This window comes from Meriones unguiculatus (assembly GCF_030254825.1).
Source record: "Meriones unguiculatus strain TT.TT164.6M chromosome 13 unlocalized genomic scaffold, Bangor_MerUng_6.1 Chr13_unordered_Scaffold_34, whole genome shotgun sequence".
NCBI lineage: Eukaryota > Metazoa > Chordata > Mammalia > Rodentia > Muridae > Meriones > Meriones unguiculatus.
The window spans coordinates 9737267-9760993 of NW_026843646.1; the positions used below are offsets into that span (position 1 = coordinate 9737267).

Genomic DNA, 23727 nt, shown 5'->3' on the forward strand with positions numbered 1-23727 from the left:
TTTGGAATCATACCACCGTGGTTGAAAGCAGCGAAAAGATAAAAAGATTCCAAACAAAATTGCTGAAGAATGCACATCACCCCCTTTCTACCAGCTTCAAAACTATTTATAAAATTTGGCCACAAAACAATGTGAAATGCAAGGTCATCAGTTTTCCACTCTGTCTTCCCACCACACACCAAAAGCAATGTGTGTGTGTGTGTGTGTGTGTGTGTGCGCACTGGATAGTGATATTTTAATCATCACAGCTTTAAACTGCCAGGGCTGCAGAGGAATTTTCCCATGTCCCCGCCCACCACCCCCAAGCAATCCACACTCAAGGGAGAGTCAGAGACCATGGACCATTCCCCAAGTCACCACATACATCAACAGAACAACAGTTGACCTCCAGTCTCAGCACCACCATATCAGACTCTGAGAACTTAGCAGACCTATTCCTCCTGGTTTTGGGACAGTGGCCCACATACTCCCCATTGCATGGTTTGTGGTCCCCCTCACAATTCTCTTCAGCTGCATTAGAAAAGAATCCTGGAAAGAAACTATGAGCTACCTCCCACTGGTGCTGCTGATTAGTAGGTCTGCCCAGGCCCCCTCCTTTCCTTTGACCACCTAGCTGGGCTTCAGGACAGTAGCAGCTCCTCTACTGGAGGATCAGATCAAATGACTCAGACAGCTGAGACCTTCCCAGCTGGGCCCTTCTACCTTAGGGACAGACAGAGCCCTACTCTAAGAAATCTGTATTTTATTACAACTTTCCAGTCTCCAAGACACAAGGAGACAGTTCCTCTTCCAAGTAACAGGTTCCTTTGTGTGCACGTTCCAACACACAATCAATGTTCAGTGCAGCTATCTCTACCTCATACCTGAAAAATCCCAAAGCCAAACAAGTCAAAGTCAAACACAACAATTATAGCAAAAAGTGACCATGAATTTGAAAGTAAGGAGTGGTAAATGGGAAATGAATGAAAAAAAGATTAAGAAAAAAAAAAAGGTAAGGACATGGATGATTTTAGGTATGGTATGGTAGAAAGTTTATTATACATAAAAGGGACAGAATAGACAGGGACATCTGGGAGAGTCCAGAGGGGACATGACTGTGAGCCTTGTGAGGAAAGGGAGGAGAGGAGAGGGGAAAGCCAGACCAAGAGGCTAGGATATTAAATAATAGATGAAAAAGATCAGGTAAGCAAAATGCTTGTATTACATAAGGAAGACAATCCAGGGGAAGGGGAACTCAGCCCCTGTGCTAGAAGGCTGGACATTCCAACCATTACCCTACGACAAGTAAAAAACAAAAGGATGCTGGGAGAACTAGCACCTGGACCAGCTTTGATTTGTTAAATGGGTATCTCAGCCACTTGTCCCAGCATTTGAGACTTAATAGTAGGGAAGAATGAGGGAGTTGAAATGATTCAACTATAATCTCTAAAATTGTTTTAAAAATTTGAAACAGGTTTCATACCCAATAGTTTTCTGGGACTAGACATGCATAGCAGAGCTGACCAATTATTATGCACTCCTTTTCTCTTGGGGTGGGCCATTCTTAGAATAATAATTTAATTCATGTTAGGCTTGGTCACTCCAGTTTGTCCAGGTCTTCTGTGTTTGTTGAACCAGTGTAACCACAGAAATTTGATTTCTAGAAATAAGTATAGGTCCTCTTCCAGAATCTTGATTGCCTTGGTCTGTGAACTCCAAGTAGTGCCGGTCTGGACTTTTCCTAATCATCTAAAATTGAATAACTGACACTTCTATCCAAGCAGGAAAGCTTTCACCATCCTTCTTCTCCACCCCTTGCTGTGCAATGAAGACATAATCTTCAAAGTTGGTGAGTAAACTCAATTCATACACAGGTGCCTCTTTATTTGTAATTGCCCACCCTACAAAAGCCAGGGATGTTTGAGAAACCTCATTCACTGGTCTCTTTTCCATTTCACTGACCAGGTTAAGGTCCAGCCTGAAATGAGTTGCAAGACACTGGGCCACATAGGCAAGATAAGGTTTCAAAGCAAGTCTTAAATATACAGCATGAAAAAAGGCTGCGTTTTGGGAGACATTGCTCTAAACAGAAACTAATCAGAAATCCCTTTTTAAATAGGAATGAAATTCTTTTTTTAAAAAAAATTATTTACTCTAATTTTATTTTCAGTGCATTAGTGGGAAGGTGTCAGATCTCTTAAAATTGGCATTGTAGACAGTTGTGAGCTGCCACGTGGGTGCTGGGAATTAAATCTGGGTCTTTTAGAAGAGGAGACAGTGCTCTTAACCACTGAGCCATCTCTCCAGTCCCAGGAATGAAATTCTTAATGACTGGGAAATGTTGGAGAAGAGAAACAAATAAGAGATTAGAGCAGTGATGCATAAAGAAAATGAAACTTAGTAATACCAACAATTGGCATTTTTAGAAAGATAAATATAATTAAAAAGAAACGTAGGTATACTGACTTTGAACAAAAACAGGCCCTTCCCTGGTAGAGCTAATGGCTTAGGTCAGATACTTTTTGACCTTTATTCTACCTGCAGTGTTAGCTGCTGAGATTGGTAACCTGACATACAAAGCTCCCACCAACAGCTGAGTCTCAACTTTTTGAGCAGACATATACCTGTCTAGGAAGACTGTAAATAAATGCATAGGATAGACCTATTATAAATTCAATATTCACTAACTCCATCTAACCTACCCAAATTGAACACTCACCAATCTGGTTTCACTCACATCCAATAGTTAATACATGCTAGAAATTTAAAAAATCACCAACCCTGTGGGAATCATGTCCTTCTTCATAGGGTGACCCCTGCAGCTGACTGCCTTAAACTTTTGTCTTTGATCTAGCTATTGCTACCCTGTTTCACCCAGCAATTGTACATAATAAATTGTTCTTCCTGTTCTCAACAGAAGGCAGAAACTATGCTCCACATGCAAATCATTTCACTGTAACTACAATGGACAGTATTACACTCCCAAACATGTTCCTGACTTTTAAGAAGGAAATCCATTTTATTCTCAATACATGGATAACTTAGTGAAAGTTCACAAGTCCTAGGCACCAGTCTGTTACTGGATATGCCAAAAATGTTAATGGATTTGAGAAAGAACTATGCCATTCCCCTTATATGAAGGCTTCATGGAATGCCTTCATTATTCAGGTCAGCCATGAACACAAGTTTTGTTTTGTTTTTCCTTTTCAAAGTGTTGTCAACAAGTATAGACTTGCCCCTGTGAAAAAACTATTCTTTTTTTTCAAAAAGACCACTGGACCTTTAGGTAAATGAATTTCAATTCAGAACATGGCTGCTCTGGCAAGAAATCACATCCAAAGACTTTCTAGGTCTATATGATCTGGTTGGAATACAGACACACTTTAATCCCAGGAGAAAGAGATAAGCAGATCTTTGTAGCCAAAACCAGCCAGGTATAGAGCAAGCTTCAGGAAAAGAAAACATAGGTCTGGGTGTGGTGGTACAAACCTTTAATCCTAGCCCTCAGGAAACAGAAGCATACAGATGTTTGAGTTCTAGTCATTTCTGCTCAGGGTGTTCAGCTGAGTCAGTGAGTTGAGAGGCAATGCAGTCAAGTTGAGCTTCCAGAATTCAGAAAAAGATTTACTGGGAGCCTTTTACAGATGCAAGCTGAAGAGAGAAACTAGACACAGGTGAAGGCAGACAGAGCCACAGAATTAGAAGCATCCAAAAGATTATAACATATTGCCAAAGTTAGTATGAGGTCAAGCGGAGCAATTCAGTCATAAACTATGAAAAGCCAGATTGATTCTGTCACCTTGGAGGGGAGTCTGAGCCAGAACAGCTGAGTTGAACAGGCCAGCAGGAATTCAGAAAGAACTAGAAAGGGTGAGCTTATTCAGCACTAAGTCTCAGAGGATGAAAACATTCTAGGCCCAGATTGGATTGTATGGAGGCTAGAAGCTTGCAGCACTAGGCCTAGGTTAGCACATGAAGGCACTAGTATCCTGGAGGACAATTACATCAGGGGAATAAAACTTACTTTAATACCTTTATGTCACCACAGGCTGTAATGTGGGTTGTGACCCTGTAAGACCCCCTTGAACAGCTTCGTAGAGGCCTGTTCTTTGATAAGAGCATCGGCCTGGTAGCTGGTTGTAAATCACAGTTGTCTCTCTCCTTTGCTACGGTTGGGGCCAAATTTCTGGAGAAGCCCGATCAACATCTGTATGCTAGCATGCTAATCTCTAGAGCCAGTCCTCCCTTGGCTAAATTCTGTTTAGTATCACCTACTATTTCCCAAGCACTGGAAATCCTTTACATCATCAATTCTACTCTATTTCATCACAGCTTAATATTGGACTGTTATTTAACACACGAGATACCATTTACAACCCCCACAAAACTACCTCCGAATGGATCTCACACCTAAAGGTTAAATGCTAAGAGCAGAACTTGTAGAAGACATGAGAGAAATTGGAATAGCCAAGACAAATTGATGTACTCCGAGTTTGGCATCCCGCCACAAGGATGATTCTGCCCACAAACCCCTGCTGCAAATGCTCTGCACAGATGCGGCTCCTGCACTGGAGTGACTCAGTTGCCACCACTGGGTCCAGTGAGCATCCAGGACCACAAGGTCCCTCTCCAGGGGCCGCCATTGACCAACCAGTCTTGGAAGAGAACCCAAACACCAGCTCCCATCAATCAGCCACCTTCTCCCCGCATTCACCATGTTGCAACTTCGGTGCTGAACCTGCAGAAAAGCTTTCTGGAAAGACACGCCCCATCTCATTACTGGCGGGTCCCGCCGGAATCCCTGATTGGACAGAGAGACTTGAGTGACAGGAGCCCCTTCCGTAGGGTTAGGGTGTCTCCCTTAGGGTTAGAGTGTGTGGAAAGGACACAGCCCATTAGTCCCTGACCCCGGCTTCAAGTTCAGGACCGAATCTTCGCCAGATTTACAGAGATTCACATTTCAGCAGCGCTAATGCATGTCCTCCTATAGTCTACAAGTCTGCCTGCACATCCAGCCTCGGAAAAGCCTCGGGACCACCCAGCCCTCACACCCTGGCCACTCAGCCACTTGCTGCTCCCCTCTGTGGGAGGGAACCCTAGGTTCCCCAACTCAAGCTCTCAGGGCCTGCCTGAGCTCCCCCACAGCACTCAGTAGGGTAGTTCTGCTTCTTCCTCCTGGAGAATCAGGCTTCCATAGCCCATTACTCAACTGCAGTGGAGATACCCATCTGCCCCACAAATGGAAGGGGTCCTAGAATAATTAACAGGTAAGGAGAACTTTTTTAATTATTCATACATTTTATAATTAAAGAACAAAATACAAATCAAGGTGACTTCTCTATTAAATTGTCATTTAAAAGCTTTAAAAGCTTTAGCAGTAATATACATATATATGTGTATATAAAAGGCAGGAATCACATACTCCAAGAACCTCATTGCTGTGAGATGATTAACATATCTAGAGAACATATTCAGTACAATCAAACAATTCTGACAAAATGATTGCAGGATTCTTAAGTTGTGCTAAACCATATTCATCTTTGGTGGAATGTCTAGTTTATAGTGATTTACAATTACTACAAAGGAATTTATTAGATTTTATAAAATTATAGAAGAAAATTTTCCCAACTTAAAGAAGGAGATGTCCATAAACATACAAGAGGCCTACAGAACACCAAGTAGAATAGACCAGAAAAGAAATTCTTCACATCACATCATAGTCAAAACACTGAACCTACAGAACAAAGAAAAAATTCTAAAAGCAGCAAGGGAAAAAGGCCAGGTAACATATGAAGGTAGACCTATCAGCATCACACCAGATTTCTCAACAGAAACTATGAAAGCCAGAAGGGCCTGGAAAGAAATCATACAGTCGTTAAGGGACCACAGATTCCAACCCAGACTACTATACCCAGCAAAACTTTCAATCAACATAGATGGAGAATTCAAAATATTCCATGACAAAACCAAATTTAAACAATATCTACATAGTAACCCAGCTCTACAGAAGTTACTAGAAGGGAAACTCCAAACCAAAGAAAACAACTACATCTAAGGAAACAGAGGAAATAGATAACTACACAACAAAAAAAATCAAAAGAATACAAGCAATGAAACTCAGTGACACCACCACCCCACACCAAAAGTAAGTAACAATTGTTGGTCACTAGTATCTATCAACATCAACGGACTCAACTCCCCAATAAAAAGACACAGACTAACAGAATGGTTGTGGAAACAGGATCCAACATTCTGTTGCATCCAAGAAACACACCTATGCAACAAAGATAAACACTACCTCAGAGTAAAGGGCTGGAAAAATGTTTTTCAAGCAAATGGTTCCAGAAAACAAGCTGGAGTAGCCATCCTAATATCTAATAAAATAGACTTTCAACCAAAGTTAATCAAAAAAGATAAGGAGGGCCACTATATTCTCATAAAAGAAAAAATCCACCAAGAGGATATCACATTTTTGAATATCTGTGCCCCAAATACAAGAGCACCTACATTCGTAAAGGAAACAATATTAAAGCTTAAATCACACATTGATCCTAATACCTTAATAGTGGGAGACTTCAACACTCCACTCTCACCAAGGGATAGATCAACTAGACAGAAAACAAATAGGGAAATAAAAACACTTACAGAGTCCCTAAATCAAATGGACCTAATAGATGTCTACAGATCTTTTCATCCAAACTCAAAAGAGTATACCTTCTTTTCAGCACCACATGGAACCTTCTCCAAAATAGACCATATAGTTGGTCATAAAGCAAGCATCAACAGATACAAAAAGATTGAAATAATCCCTTGTATTCTATTTGACCACCATGGACTAAAACTGGACCTCAACAACAACAGAAATAACAAAAAGCCAACAAGCACATGGAAACTGGACAATTTGTTACTCAACAACAGCTGGGTTAAGGAAGAAATAACGAAAGAAATTAAAGACTTCCTAGAATTCAATGGAAATGAAAGCACAACATACCCAAATTTATGGGACACATTAAAAGCAGTGCTCAGAGGAAAATTTATAGCACTAAGTGCCTTCAAGAAGAAATTTGTAACATCACATACAAACACCTTAATGGCCCAACTGAAAAACCTAAAAAAAAGAAGCAGATACACCCAAGAGGAGCAGATGGCTGGAAATAATCAAACTCAGGGCTGAAACCATTTAGAAACAAATAAAAGTATCCAAAGAATCAATGAAACAAAAATCTGGTTCTTTGAGAAAATCAACAAGATAGACAAACCCTTAGCCAAACTAACTAAAAAGCAGAGAGAAACTATCCAAATCAGCAAAATTGGAAATAAAAAGGGTGACATAACTACACACACTGAGGAAATTCAAACAATCATTAGGTCATTCAACAAAAGCCTATATGCCACAAAATTTGAAAACCTAAATGAAATGGACAATTTTATTGATAGATTCCATCTTCCAACATTAAGCCAAGATCAGGTAGAAAGACTGAATAGCCCTATATCCCCCAAGGAAATTGAAACAGTCATTAACAGTCTCCCCTCCAAAAAAAGCCCTGGGCCAGATGGTTTCAGCGCAGAATTCTACCAGACCTTCAAAGAAGTGCTAACACCAATTCTCCTCAAATTATTCCACAGAATAGAAACAGAAGGTACATTACGAAACTCATTCTATGAAGCCACAGTCACCCTGATACCTAAACCACACAAAAACCTAACAAAAAAAGAGAACTTCAGACCTATCTCTCTTATGAACATTTGAGGCAAAAATAATAAAATACTTGCAAACTGAATCCAAGAACACATCAAAGATATCACCCACCATGACCAACTAGGCTTCATCCCAGGCATGCAAGGGTGGTTCAACATACGGAAATACATCAATGTAATTCACCACAGAAACAAACTGAAGGAGAAAAACCACATGATCATCTCCTTAGATGCTGAAAAAGCATTTGACAAAGTCCAACACCCATTCATGTTTAAAGTCTTGGAGATCAGGGATACAAGGCACATATCTAAAGATAGTAAAGGCAATATACAGCAAGCCTATAGCCAACATCAAACTCAATGGAGAAAAACTTAAATCAATCCCACTGAAATCAGGGATAAGACAAAGCTGCTCACACTCTCCACATCTCTTCAACATAGTACTTGAAGTCCTAGCCAGAGCAATAAGACAACTAAAGGATATCAAGGGGATACAAATCAGAAAGGAAGAGGTCAAAGTGTCACTATTCACAGATGATATGATAGTATACATGAGAGACCCCAAAAAATTTAACCAGAGAACTCCTTCAGCTGATAAACACCTTCAGCAAAGTGGCAGGATACAAAATCAACCAAAAAAATCAGAAGCCCTCCTGTATACCAAAGACAAAAGGGCAGAGAAAGAAATTAGGGAAACAACACCCTTCACAATAGCCACTAATAACATAAAATACCTTGGGGTGACACTAAGCAAGCAAGTGAAAGACCTATTTGAAAAAACTTCAAGTCTCTGAAGAAAGAAATTGAAGAAGATATCAGAAGATGGAAAGATCTCCCGTGCTCATGGATTGGTAGGATTAACATTGTGAAAATGGCCATACTGCCAAAAGCAATCTACAGATTCAATGCAATTCCCATCAAAATACCAACTCAATTCTTTACAGACCTTGAAAAGAAGATTCTCAGCTTCATATGGAGGAACAAAAAACCCAGAATCTCCAAAACAATCCTGTACAACAACAGATCATCAGGAGGTATCTCCATCCCAGATCTCAAGCTGTACTACAGAGCAATAGTAATAAAAACTGCATGGTATTGGCATAGAAACAGAAAGGAGGATCAATGGAACCGAATTGAAGACGCAGAAATAAACCCACATACTTATGAATACTCAATTTTTGACAAAGCAGCCAAAACCATTCAATGGAAAAAAGATAGCATCTTCAACAGATGGTGCTGGTCTAATTGGATTTCTACATGCAGAAAAATGAAATTAGATCCACATTTATCACCCTGCACAAAACTAAAGTCCAAGTGGATCAAAGACCTCAACATAAAACCAGATACGCTAAATCTGTTAGAAGAAAAAGTAGGGAACAGCCTAGAACTCATTGGCACAGGAGACAACTTCCTGAACAGAACTCCAACAGCACAGGCTTTAAGAGCAACAATCAACAAATGGGACCTCATGAAACTGAAAAGCTTCTGTAAAGCAAAGGACACCGTCATCAAAACAAAACGACTGCCTACAGATTGGGAAAGAATCTTCACCAACCCTCTATCTGACAGAGGGCTAATATCCAGTATATATAAAGAACTAAAGAAGCTGAAAAGCAGCAAAACAAGTAATCCAATTAAAAAATGGGGAACAGAGCTAAACAGAGAATTCTCTGTAGAGGAATATCGAATGGCAGAGAAACACTTAAAGAAATGCTCAATGTCATTAGCCATCAGAGAAATGCAAATCAAAACGACCCTAAGATTTCACCTTACACCCATCAGAATGGCCAAGATGAAAAACACAAATGACAACACATGTTGGAGAGGTTGTGGAGAAAGGGGAACCCTCCTCCATTGCTGGTGGGAATGTAAACTGGTACAACCACTTTGGAAGTCAATCTGGCGCTTTCTCAAACAATTAGAATAGTGCTTCCTCAAGACCCAGCTATACCACTGCTAGGCATATACCCAAAATTTGCTCAAGTACACAATAAGGACATTTGCTCAACCATGTTTGTAGCAGCTTTATTTGTAATAGCCAGAACCTGGAAACAACCCAGATGTCCAGCAACGGAGGAATGGATACAGAAATTGTGGTATTTTTACACAATGGAATACTACTCAGCAATCAAAAAGGAGGAAATCATGAAATTTGCAGGCAAATGGTGGGATCTAGAAAAGATCATTCTGAGTGAAGTATCCCAGAAGAAGAAAGACAAACATGGAATATACTCACTTATATAGACCTAAAAGATAGGATAAACATAATGAAATCTATACACCTAAAAATGATAATCAAGAAAGCGGACACGGGGTATGATGATCTATCCTCATTTAGAAAGACAAATGGGATATGCATTGAACGTATGACAGGAGTCTACCGCAGAAAGCATCTGAAAGACTCTACCTAGCAGTGCTCCAAAATAGATACTAAGACTCACAACCAAACCTTCGGCAAAGTGCAGGGAATCATATGAAAGAAGGGGAGTTTGATGTGGAAAGGATAGGAGCTCCACAAGGACCAAACGTATCTGGGCACAGGGTCTTTTCTGAGATGGACACTCAACCAAAGACCATGAGAGGATAAAACTTAGAACCTCTGCTCAGATGTCACCCGTGATAGCTCAGTAATCAATTGGTTTCCCATAGTAAGGGGAACAAGGACTATTTCTAACAGGAACTCAATGACTGGCTCTTTGACCTCCCCACCTCCCAAGGGAGGAGCAGTACTGTTAGGCCCCAGTGGAGGACTTTGCAGCCAGTCCTGAAAATACCTGACAAAAGCGAGTCATATGAAAGGGGAGGAGGTCCTCCCCTATTAGTGGACTTGGAAAGGGGCAAGGAGATGAGGGAGGGAGGGTGGGACTGGGGAGGGAATGAGGGATACAACTGGGATACAGAATTAACAAAATGTAACTAAGGAGAAAAATAAAATTATGGAAAAAAATAAATAAATATCATGTTAAAAAAAAAAGAACAAAATACAAATCAAGGTGACTTCTCTATTAAATTGCCATGGTGTTTAAAACCTTTGGCAGTAATATACTTATATACACACGTATATATGTGTATATATGTATATTATACATATATATGTATGTATATATGTATATTACTGCTAAAGAGTTTAACTATAAAATATAAAAGGTAGGAATCACATACTCCAAGAACCCCATTCCTGTGAGACGATTAACATATCTAGAGAACATATTCAGTACAATCAAACAATTCTGACAAAATGATTGCAGGATTCTTAAGTTGTGCAAAATCATATTCATCTTTGGTGGAATGTCTAGTTTATAGTGATTTAGAAGTACTACAAAGGAATTTATTAGATTTTAAAAATGATTCTCACAGGAGTTATATAGTCTTCTCAGAGAACAATATGAATTGTGTTTTGTAATAAATGCAAAATGCACACTTGGCAAAAAGTATAAAAGCTGCTAACAGAATTTTGGTTGGGATTGTGTGTTCCTTATACATTTCATTTCTTAATGTTATGAATATTTTTAATTTTTTTATATTAATTATAGTTTATTCACTTTGTATCCCAGCTGTAGCCCCCTCACTCAATCCCTCCCAGTCTCATTATCCTTCCCTCATTTCCGTCCATGCCCCACTCCATCTGTCTTTTCTGAGACTGATTCTCCAACCAAGGACCATACATGGAGATAACCCAGAGCTTCGTCACAGATGTAGCCCATGGTAGCTCAGTATCCATGTGGGATCCATAGTAATGGGAACAGGGACTGTCTCTGACATGACTCAGTGGCTAGCTCTTTGATCACCTCCTCCTGAATGGGGAGCAGGCCATAGAGGAAGACAATACAGCCAGACCTGATGAGACCTGATAGGCTAGGGTTAGATGAAAGGGGAGGAGGACCTTCCCTATCAGAGAAATTTCAAGAAACAAGATTTGTGTTTTGTGGCTTCATACTGGGCTCAGATAACTGCACCTACATTTCACCTGGTACCTGTGAACACCCTGAGAGAAAAACAGTTAACAGATGACAAACTTTGTGGAGCAGGGTTTTTAGCAGCCGTAGCCAAATGGGAAGGGAAACAAAACAAAACATTTGTATTAGTAAAGATTCTCTAGCTGAACAGAACAAATGGAATGAATGTACATATGTAGAAAGTGGGTTTATTAGAATGGCTCACAGGCTGTGTTCCAACTGGTCCAACAATGCCTGTCTACCAATGGAAAGTTGAAGAACCTCTTCTCAGTGCATTAGATAAAATAGCTGCATTCAGTCCAAAAGGCTGGGAGTGGAATTTGTTAATGACCTCTTTGCTAGCTGTGGGGGCAGACCTCACCTAACTCTTGCTACAGAGGCAGACTTTACCAAAATTTTCCAGAATGATTATCTCAGACTATTTCTTTCCTAGACAGTTACCCATCTGAGTGACCAAAGATGTGCCCCTATATGAAAAGGGTGACAGAATACCCAGTTTTCTGTGATCTTTGGATCTTGGAGGGGACAGATGCACCCCTCTCTGTAAAGGGTGGGAGAGCAACCAGTTTTCTATGAGGACAAGGTAGGTATGTTGTGCCCGATTCAAGAGATACCAAAAGACTACTAGGAGTCCAGTCCATTGAAAATCACAAGAGGATCTTTATTCAAGCTAAATCTCAGGCTGCCAATCTTCCCCAACATAGCAGGTTAGAAAGTGAGGCCCTGAATCTCAGGGAGGCAGACTTTTTAAAGGAAAAAACGGCAAGCGGGGGATTCCAAGCCTTAGAGTTACAGAGAAGGATAAGTTTTGGGTAGGGGGTTCAGCAACCTTTTGGTTAATTGTTCCAAGCCACCTGGCCAAACCTACAGATAGCAATCTACATTGATAGCCAGCTGGGTGGAATGGAGGATCCACTAACACATTCTGTGGCATTTATGATAACATGTGGGGTGGAGGCCTGTCTATAATTTTATCTATTTACACATTTTGTGGTATCCACAAAACCTGCAGGGTGGAGGGCCATGTGGCCTTTTCGGAACCCAAAGGTGGTGACCAAATCATTCCAAGGTCAATCAACTTAAGATAGAGTCTGAGAAACAAAATGGAGCCACCCCTGCCATCCTCAGTTCCTTCAATACAAACAAACTACATCTGAAAAGGCCAGAATGAACCTGAGTTCTGTGTTATTTGTATACCACTAGCTTAAGACAGTCACACTGTGAATCCCAAATCTGTCTATAGATTAAGAAATTCTGTTGCCCTGGAACTCAGTATGAGTGGTGAAATTGCCATCCTGACTCACAGGGACCCATAGCCTTGCTAATGCATTCTCTAATTCATGTCTCCCCGCAAGTGTCAGTGGATGTTCCCTGAACTGAAAATGGCAAGACTGAAGAGCTAGCAAAGAGGGAAGCTCAGCCAGCAGGTCTCTATTATGAGTTTGAGGCCAGAAGGGTCTATGCAAATGAGTGCAGGTCCTCAGGCTCCCAAAGAACGCATTTTGCGCAACAGGAGCACTGCAGACACAATGGATTGTCACAGGACACCGCATAGATAACATGCGAATTTTTAAATGCTCATGGTGTGTACTGTTCGGCTTTAAATTGAATGAGTGCAGATGAGAAATTGGGTAGGTGATGCATTTTCCATTGTCAATGGTTTTTAAACTTTGAGAATATTCACTCCGCAGCATTCCTGAAACATAAAAAGTTGGGAAGATGACTCAGCAGTTAGGACATTGGCTCAGCGGCCTCCCCACTATCTCCCAGGCCCAACAGCGGATACGCACCACATTTCTGAACTGTAAACACAAACCTGGAAAGCACAGGAGCCATTTACCCCTTTCATTGATCAATACAGAGCACACCAAAGTCAGGGAACTACAAACAATCCCAGAGTGCATTGTGGCCACAGCAAGCTTCTGTGAGAACTACAAGCATGGCTCCTCAATGAGAACTACAAACATGGCGGGCTGCAGAGCAAAGACTTCTGGGATTGTTTGCAGTCATCTCAGCTTATGGCCAAGCTGTAATGTGGCGCAGGCGCAGAAATACAATTCCCAGAATGCTACGGGCACTGTTTATGCCTTTACAATCCTGCCTGGGTCGTTTTCCCTCAATGGTAGGGTAGCCTGAACCAGAAGTCGCCCTGAAGCTCTTTTCCACCGCTGCAGAGGCCCTGGTCTGGGAAGTCACCAACCGACCAGGGCACACAGCATTTCCCCGGGTCCCAAGGTTCTGGAAATGTCCCCTCGCTTTGCCCCTCACCGTCTTAGGAATCAAGAGCTTTCTAGGAGCATCTCCATGATGTCATCGCCCCGCCCACTGGAAGTCGCTCGTTTAGAGGCAGAAAGTGTAGTTTGCATTCTCCTGCTCAGAGGCCGCACGGCTGGTCAATGGGAAAGGAAACCTGGGGTCTTGCCCCCCCTTTTTTTGTAATTGCGGCCCTCCCAGTCAAAGCAGCGCTGCTCTCTCTGGAAGGCAGAAATGTGCTCACCCTGATAAATATTTTTAAAGATTAAACAACAACAACAAAAGGGGGCGCAGTGGCATACACCTGGGATCCCAGCACTGGGGAGGCAGGGGCAGGCTGGTCTCAGTGTGTTCCAGACCAGCATGCTCCAGAAAGCAATTCCAGGACATACAGGGACACAGAATCCCTGTTTCTTTCCCAGGTGCCAGGTTGGATTCCCAGGGACAACAGGGTGGTGCACGAACGTCTGGTTCCCTCCGGTGATGCGCCGCACGTGTCAATGAAGACAGAGCGCTCCTGCACCTAATAGCTAGATTTATATATGTGTTAATTTTAATACTATATATTTTAATTTAGTAAAGACAGAACTGTCTTGAGAGCCCACATCCTCTAGTCCTGCGGCATCCTTGGATGAACCACTGAAAGACAAAGGCCTTATTCCGCCCGAAGCATGGAGAGACCCTGTGCCAGAATTAAGCTTAACGGAGTGGAGGGGAGGGTGATGCTAAGGCATTTACCTGCGCCCCTGCACCTATATCCAACCTCTAAAACTCTAAAAGTTGTTGCTGCAGGCTATGAAAGACACAGGTTTTCCCTTAATTTAGCAAAAAAAAAAAAAAAAAAAAAAAAAACCTTGAGAGAATTTATTCCAAATGTTAATACAAACAAGTAATAGAACTGTATTATACATGCACAACAATTTCAGTTCCTCTCCTCTGTTCACACACACAAAAGGCTTATACTGTACATGACGCTACTTCACTCTTGGAGGAAAACATGGCTGTGCTTTGGGCTGGTTTTGTGTTTCTGAGTTTTCTGCAGTGCTGTGGCAGTTATGATCCCACAGGTAATGACACATAGGGTGATCAGATGTAGCCACCCAGGTACATAAAGGAGCAAGGTGCAGCAACTTTGATACAAAGGATAAGGATCAAACAAGCCATTCCCGGATGTGTAACTGGACAAACACACACACACATTTGAGGACCCCTTCATTCCTTCTCAAATAATAAGGGTTCCAGGTCCAGATGTAGTTTTGAACAAGTTTTGTTTCATTTTCATTTTAATGGCCCACATACAGATAAAAATTTGGCCAGGGATTTGGTTCTGGCTCCTGATTGGTATCAAATGAGACCAAATTCCCACTGATCTCCATTTCTTGAGGAATATCTGAGGATGCATATGCCTTCAGTCATGGCCTCTTAAAAGACTATCATATTATTTAGTGTAGTTTAAATAGCAAATGATGATGTTATTCCTATTACTCAATTTCATCTCTGGTGAAAATTCATATTCTGAGGAACATGTGGAAGGTTTTCTAAAATGACTCTTCCTCCCCTATATGCACCACTTTCACATACTCAAAAAAAAAAATACAGCATTATTCTTTTCCTATGTCTGACAAAATCATAATTTCTGAAGAGCCTACGCTGCCAAAAACTCACTAGCTAGCACCCAGAACACATGCACCTATCATGAAGTATAAGAACCTTTGATATAATGACCATCATCATCTACCAAGATGGCCAGTATGAACCAGACCATCACAGTGAGGCTGCCCACTGACCAGTGTTATAGTGGAATTCAAATAAAATTATAGTCTTTAACCCAATAATCACTCTGCATGGTAGACTGTCCAGGTGAGTCAGTGAGGGTGACTTGTGCTTGTGAGGGTAGCATCACTCCCAGCAGCCACAGAAATAGACATGAAGCTCAGCTCTTCCTGCCAATCTTCACATTCTCCCAAACTGTGCTCAGCCTAAACCCAGAATACCATCAGCACCCCTACCTTCCAGCTAGCTCCAAATGATAGTGAAGCATCTCCAACAGTTCCAAGAACATGAACACTTCCTCATGTGTGCCTGACATCACTGAACCAGCCAGGAAAATGTCTGTTATTATCCTGGAATTAGTAACTGCATGGCTTTCACCACGATCATACAAAATGTTTAAATAATGTGACATCTTCCAAAACACACAACAGGAAGCATCAATGTAACTTGGTATTGTTGCTTTTTTTCCTCTCTCATTCATCACAGCAAATTCTCAGTGTAGCTATGATTTTCTAGGTCCCAAAGTTCCTTTCTTACAATCCTAATATCTTCTCAAACCAAAATGAATGTTATAACCCAGCAGCTATTTGTTTCCTCCTGAGCAAACGTAGTTATCAAAATGGAATTGGTGAATTCCTTTTTGATGGGGTCACCCAAGCTGGTGCACCTCTCCAGAGAAGATGGAAAAGAGTAAATTCCCTAGGATGGTGTCCTAAAGTGAATCAAGTATGGCAAAGCATAATAACAGGAGCCATGCTGGCCCTGCCTTGATTTCCAGAGTCTTCAATATTTCACAAGGACAAACAGTGAGGTCAACCAAACCTCAGCATATGGTTCCTATATTATCATTTAAGATATGCTCAGGAAAACAATAGGTTTTTTTCTTAGGATTTCCCCCAAATACCTTCACATTGGCTGTTTGTGCACGAGGTGTACACAAATATCCAAAGTCTCATGGGTCTGAAAAAGGTAAGAAATAATGGTCAAAGAACCAAAAAACACCTTTGAGAGAAGACAAATCCGGTACAATTGGAATAAGGACACAGAAATAAACCCACACTTCTACTAAAACTTTACTTTCAACAAAGACAAAACCATACAATAGAAAAATGACAGCAACTTCAACAAATAGTGGTGGTCTAACTAGATGTCTGCCTGTAGAAAAATGCAAATAGACCACTTTGTATCACCATGCAGAAACTCAAGTCCAAGAGGATCAAAGACCTCGGCATAAAACCAGAGACTCTAAATCATTTAGAAGACAAGTCATTTAGAAAAAAGTCTGGAATTCATTAACATGAGAGACAACAGAACAAATCAGCACAGGCTCTGAGATCAATGATTAATAAATGGGATCTCAAGAAACTGAAAAGTTTCTGAAAGTCAAAGGACATTATCAAAAGAACAAAACAGCAGCCAACAGATTGGGAAAATAGCAGCACCAAACCTACATCAGACAGAGCATTAAAAATCCAAAATATACAAAGAACTTAAGAAATTAAACAAGAAATTAACTAATCCAATTTAAAAATGGGGTTCAGAGCTAAACTGAGAATTCAACACAGAGGAATCTTGAATGGTTGAAAAGCACTAAAGGAAATCATCAAAGTCCTTAGTCATCAGACAAACAGAAATCAAAATGACTCCAAGATTCCATCTTACACCACTTGAATGGCCAAGATAAAAAACTCAAGTGACAACATATGCTGGTGAGGATGTGGTAAAAAGGGAACATTCCTCCACTGCTGATGGGAGTGCAAACTTGTACAACTTCTCTGGAAATCAATCTGATGCATTCTCAGAAAATTTGGGAATAGTTCTACCTCCAGACCCAGCTATACCACTCCAGGAATAATATCCAAAAGTTGTTCCCTTATATTATATAACAAGGACATTTGTTCTACTGTGTTCATAGCTGTTTATTCATAACAGCTAGAAACTGGAAACAACCTAGGTGTCCCTCAAATCTAGAAGAATGGATAAAGTACTTCTGGTACATTTACACAAGGGAATACTAATCAGTTATTAAAAATAAGAAATCATGGAAACTGCAGGCAAATGGACTGAACTAGAAAAAATCATCCTGAGTGAGGTAGCACAGACACAGATAGAAACACACAGTATATACTCATTTATGAGTGGATATTAGACCTATAATACAGGATAACCGTATTACAGTCCACAGACCCAAAGAAGCTAAATAACAAGGAGGGTCCACAGGAGGGTGCCAGAATGTCACCCAGAATAGAAAACAGAATAGATAGCAGAATAGATGAAGAGAGGGAACTGAGCAGAATTTTTTTTTCTGACTCTAAGACAGGCTATTTATTGTCCACAAAAGAATCTTTTTATGTTTTTTTTTTTTTTTTTTTTTTGCCATAAATATAGATTCTACTTTATGTGAAATGGTTGCTTTGGATACAGTCCTCTCGAATATATATCTTATGGCACTGGACATATTCCATGAAATCATAAAAATTTTGGTTATTGAACTTGCCATATTTTTACATATTTACACATATATCTTACAGAATTTCATCTCACACTAGGAAAGCATTTGTTGAAAGACATTCAAATTAACTGTCTTCAAATGAGTGCTTTCAGTTTCCAAATCATTTAAGATACAGATATATACACATACACTTTGACAGAACCTTTTTCCATTTTAATTTGTACTTTCAACTATAAGGTGAAAATGTTTTATTGGCTTGATGACAGTGAATTTCTTACCAATAATATAAGATCCTGATGCTACCCTTGCTTACCAGTGAGGCTTACCTGGCATGGAAAAAGCCGGTCCATGTTTCTGTATGCTTTAGATCCCATTTCAGTTTTGTTCAACAGTGTTTTATGGAGGGCATGGGACACTGCATTCCATATGGAATAGCTGGGCTCAGAAAGGGTCACCACATCATTTTCTTCTGGTTTAATCTCTATAGAAATTGGGCATGGGTCATGATTTTCACATAGTAAAGCAGGGGGTGAGCAATTAAACCTGTCAATTCAGAATTTATGCAAGTAAAAATCTCCTGGGTACTGGGAGGATGTAGAAGACAGAAAGTTCATTAAGCCAGGGATAGCTCTTGTCCTCGAATATGAGAAGCTTCCTCTGAAAAAGTTCATCAAGTCATGCCTATTTGATAGGGACTCAAAATGTGTTGGTCTGCCATGTTCTACACCTTCCTTCTGGTTGAAAATAATTCATTTACCATGTGAAAAAACTTCACAGTTTCTGATTTGACTACAGAATACCTGCACTTTTACCTGTGTATGTTGGTTCAAATTCAGCAAATCAACATCAAATAGTACCCAAGTTTCAATTGGCTGTTTTTCTGCACAACCACACAGATCTTTCTTTCTTCCTATCTCCCTTCCTTCCTTCCTTCCTTCCTTCCTTCCTTCCTTCCTTCCTTCCTTCCTCCCACCCTATCTCTTCGTCTCTCTCTCCTTCCTTCCTTCCCTCTTCTTCCTCCTCCAACTCTTACTTTTTCTCTTTGCCCATATGTATATGCCTTTAGACCAGCAGAGGTGGCCAGATCCTTCTGTACAGAGTCCCCAGCAACCTAACAACTAAGCCCAGTGCACCTTACCCTACTCAACCCCTAGCCCTCCGCTCGTGCACCCGCGGGCCAGCAGAGGGCGCCAGAACAACCTATACAAGGTCGTGCATAGCCTCACCCAGGGCGGGATGCACCCATCTCTCCCAGGAAGCATGCAGGACTGGTGCGTCTTCTCTTCGCGCCATCTCTCTGCCTGCGGTTCCGCACCATGCACGAGCCGCTCGGGGACTCCAGGCGGATGGATGGAAGGCGAAGAGTGGACAGAGAAGGGAAGCGGGGAACCCCAAAATCCCTCCCCGCCCCCACCCCACGTGTGACCAGGATTTTGAGTTCATAACAGTTTGGGATAAAAAGATTGCTGACCTGGGAAAACCGTTCCGGGTAGCAGCGTGTCTCTGGCGGAAGTCCTGCCCCTTATGGCTTCGCTTCCAGATACGCCCCTCAGAGAGCAGAGACTTCCAGGCTCAGAGGCACCGAGGCCGCTCCGCCATCTCCCTGGCCCACGGGGCTGTAAACACAAACCCTCTACTCACAGACATACCTTTATCCCTTAGTTTCTCACTTCGGAGCTCTTGCTGGTCACGGAAGTCCCAAGAGCCCCAAGATGAATAGAGCCAGAGGCCCACCGTCCCGAGAACTACAAACATGGCTTCGGAGCAAGGACTTCTGGGATTATATACTAGAACTACAAAAATGGCGTCCAGACGGCGCGATGCGTACTGGGATTGTTTGTAGTCACGAGCCTGCGTCTCTCCCTCTCTGTTGCCTGGACCGTGGCCCCGGAGTCGCCTACAAATCCCAGAATCCTCTGCGTGCCGCTGCCAGCATCATTTGCATGTGTTCCTTAGATTACCACCCGTTGGCTTGGCGAGGAGTGTGGAAGTAGGCGGGGGAAACCTCTTTGTCCTCAGACCCCACACAGCCTTTCCCCTGCTCTCCCTGGCTATAAATCTCTCTGCTACTCCTTACTGTCCTAGGGATCAGGAGCTTTGTGACGTCATCGCCCCGCCCCTTGTCCAGGAAGTCAACACACTGTAGCTGCTCCTACTACTACAGTAAAAAGTCCTGTCCCTGGAAGCTGGTCCTTGGGTTTGATTATGTCACTGGGAATCAGACGCAGACAATCAATCTTTTTTTTTTTTTTGAATACCCCTCTGCCTACTTTTGGAGGGGGACTTTTTTTTAATTTTTTTATTAATTACACTATTCATTTTGTATCCGTCATGTAGCTCCCTCTGCCCTCCCCTCCCAATTCCTTCCTTCCTCCCCTTTCTCCACGCATGCCCCTCCCCAAGTTCACTGATAAGGGAGGTCTTCTTTTCCTTCATTCTGATCCTAGTCTATTAGGTCTCATCAGGAGGGGCTGCATTGTCTCCCTCTGTGGCTTCTCCTTTCAAAATGGAGTCACCCAAGCTAACTTAAACTATTCAATCACATAAATAGAAAAGTAACTAAGACACCATGCACACATGATATATACCCAAAGTTAAAATGTAAGATTCTGCTGGAGACATAAATATATTCTACTGCCAATCTGTGACTAGTGTTTCCCTTCTGTATCGCCTGTTTTGACTGGAGTATGTTTTCACAAACTCCACAGGAAAATAAGTGTCACAAATTACAGGCTAAAATTCGGGACTGGAGGGATGACTCAGCAGGTAAGAGGACTTGTTGCCCTGCCAGTGAACTGAATTTAGCTTCCAGCATTCACAGTGGGCTACTCCCAGTGGTCTGTAACACCAGATCCAAGTGATCTGACACCCTCTTCTGGCCTCTGTGAGGACCCACATTCCCCTGTAAACACACACACACACACACACACACACAGAGGAAACTGAGGGGGGAAAGGTTAGGTTGTGTGTGTGTGTGTGTGTGTGTGTGTGTGTGTGTGTGTGTGTGTGTGACAGGATCTCCCATCTGTATTGTCTTTTAAAATCACATATAAACTAAAATGGCCTTGATCCAATCATCTTGCCTCTAACTCCTGGGTGCTTGGATTCCATGTGTGCAGCACACCTCAGTTCAAGCAGTGGTGAAGATGGGACTCAGATTTTCTTGTGGTGGCTAAGCATTTGGTCAGCTGAACCATGTCTCCATCCCCTGACTTTAACCTTTCATTTCTCCATGCACTGTGCCTACTGGGAGAATTTTAGGAGGACGTGCTGATCTAATTGGATATCAGTGGGGGTATTTGAGGGTTCACTGGGACTGTGCTGACTGCCAGTTTCTTCACCTCCTGCTTTCCATCTTCCTGCGGCTTAAAATGTTTCCTCCATGAACTTCATGACAGGTAGAGTTGCCCAGTTGGGAGAGCCTTGTTTAGCTACAGAGAAATGAAGTCGAAAAGAACAGAAAGTAGCTTTAAGGAATCTCTATCATTGGCTGGGGGATACTCTGTCCTTCCTCATCAGTTCTTTGTGTGTGTGTGTGTAATTATATTTTATTTTATACAGTTTTTCATAATGGATAAATACACCAACTATTGTAATTTCTTTTATAATTTATTACAATTTACTCACTTGTATCCCAGCTGTAGCCCCACCCTCATCCCCTCCCAAACCCATACTCCCTCCCTCATCTCCTTCCAGGCCCCTTCCCCAGTCCACTGATAGTGGAGGACCTCCTCCCTTTCCATCTGACCCTAATCTATCAGGTCTCATCAGGACTGTCATTCGTAGTCTTCCTCTGTGGCATGGTAAGGTTGCTCCCCACTAAGGGGGAGGTGATCAATGAGCCAGCCACTGAGTTCATGTCAGAAACAAAATCTTGAAACAACCCAGATATCCCTAAATTGAGAAATGGATACAGAAATTATGGTACATTTATACTACTCGGCAGTTAAAAACAAGAGAATTATGAAATTTGTAGGCAAATAGTGGGAGCTAAAGATCATCCTGATTGAGCTACCCCAGAAGCACAAAGACACACGGTGTATATACTCACTTATAAGTGGATATTAGACTTATGAGATAATCATACTAAAATCTGTACACCTAAAGCAGCTAAGCAAGAAGGAGGACCCTGGGTAAGATGCTCAATCTTCATTCAGAAAGGCAAAGGGGATGGACATTGGAACAAAATGAAAATAAGGAACAAGACAGGAGCCTACAACAGAGGGCCTCTGAAAGACTATCCAGCAGGGTATCAAAGTGGATGCTGAGACTCATAGCCAATCTTTGGGCAGAGTGCAGGGAATCTTATGAAAGAAGGGACCACAAAGAGACCAACTGAATTAATAAATCTGGGCCTAGGGATCTTTTATGAGACTGATACTCCTCATCAGCTGTTTACAGAGGTGGGTGCCATTCTGGTTTCATTTTGTTGTTGTGATGATAAAACTTTCTACCCAGAAGCAACTGGCAGAGAAAAGGATTAGACTTAACACTTCCAGGTCACAATCCATCAATGAGGGAGGTCATGATGGGACCACGGAGGAACAACCCTGCTTGCTGGCTTGCTCTCTAGCTTGCTTGCTCACAGGCTCACACTTAGCTAGCCTTCTTACACTGCCCAAAACTTCTGGAGTTGAAATTGTGCCACCTAAAATGGGCTGGGTTCTCCTTAATCAGTGAATAACCAAGACAATTTCCCACAGATATGCCCTAAGGTCAAACTAATCTAGACAATTCCTCAGTCGAAGCTTTCCTCTCAAATGAGCCTCCTAGGGCTCAAGGTGACAAAATGGGTTTTAGAAGGTGAAAGCACATGGTGAAGGCACTGGCCACCAATAGTTTCATCCAAAACAGATCTGTACAGCAAGACTATACGTTCCTTCAGTGAACCATCTGAAGAACCACAGTGGGTCTTTGAGAATAAGTTTCTGAAGGAAACTGAGAAGGATATGGAGCCTGGCAGTAGGGGCACACACCTCTGACCCCAGCACTTGGAAAAGAGGGGCAGGTGGATGTTTGAGTTTGAGGCCAGCCTGGTCTATAGAGGTGTTCCAGGACAGCCAGGGCTACACAGAGAAACCATGTCTTTAAAAAAAATTAAAAATAGAGAGATAGAGAGGGAGGGAGACAAGGACACATTATCATGTATATACTAGAGATCAAAGTGCACACATATGGTGGAACCAACAATTACAGTCTAGCCACAAAGGAGGTGGCAGATGAACCCTCCTTCTTGTGACACTGGCCAGGACTGCAGCTCCCAGCCACGGGATCATAAAGGAAAGCCAATCATACAACATGGAATTTGGCCATGCTGAGCTATCAAAGCTAGTCCATTAGGTGTGAATATGGTCAGTTAGTAATTATCAGGTTACTGAAATTCAGAAATGGCAATTGTTAATTGATAAAGGAAGTTCTAGGCCCTAGTGGGCAGTGGTATTCCCGAGGCAGGGGATTTTGAGCAGTATAAGAGAAAAGCACTTGGGGGCTGCAGAGATGGCTCAGTGGTTAAGAGCACCAGCTGCTCTACCAGAGGTCCTGAGTTCATTTCCCAGCACCCACAAAGGATGCTTACAACTACCTACACTGGTATCCGAGGCTCTCTTCTGGGATGTG

The 23727-nt window shown here is 41.9% G+C and overlaps 1 pseudogene; it reads right to left on the bottom strand.

The window, feature by feature from the left end:
• LOC110543455 (zinc finger protein 665-like) overlaps positions 1–21635 on the bottom strand; it is a 127697-nt pseudogene extending 106062 nt beyond the window's left edge.
• Positions 21636–23727: the final 2092 nt, after the last annotated feature.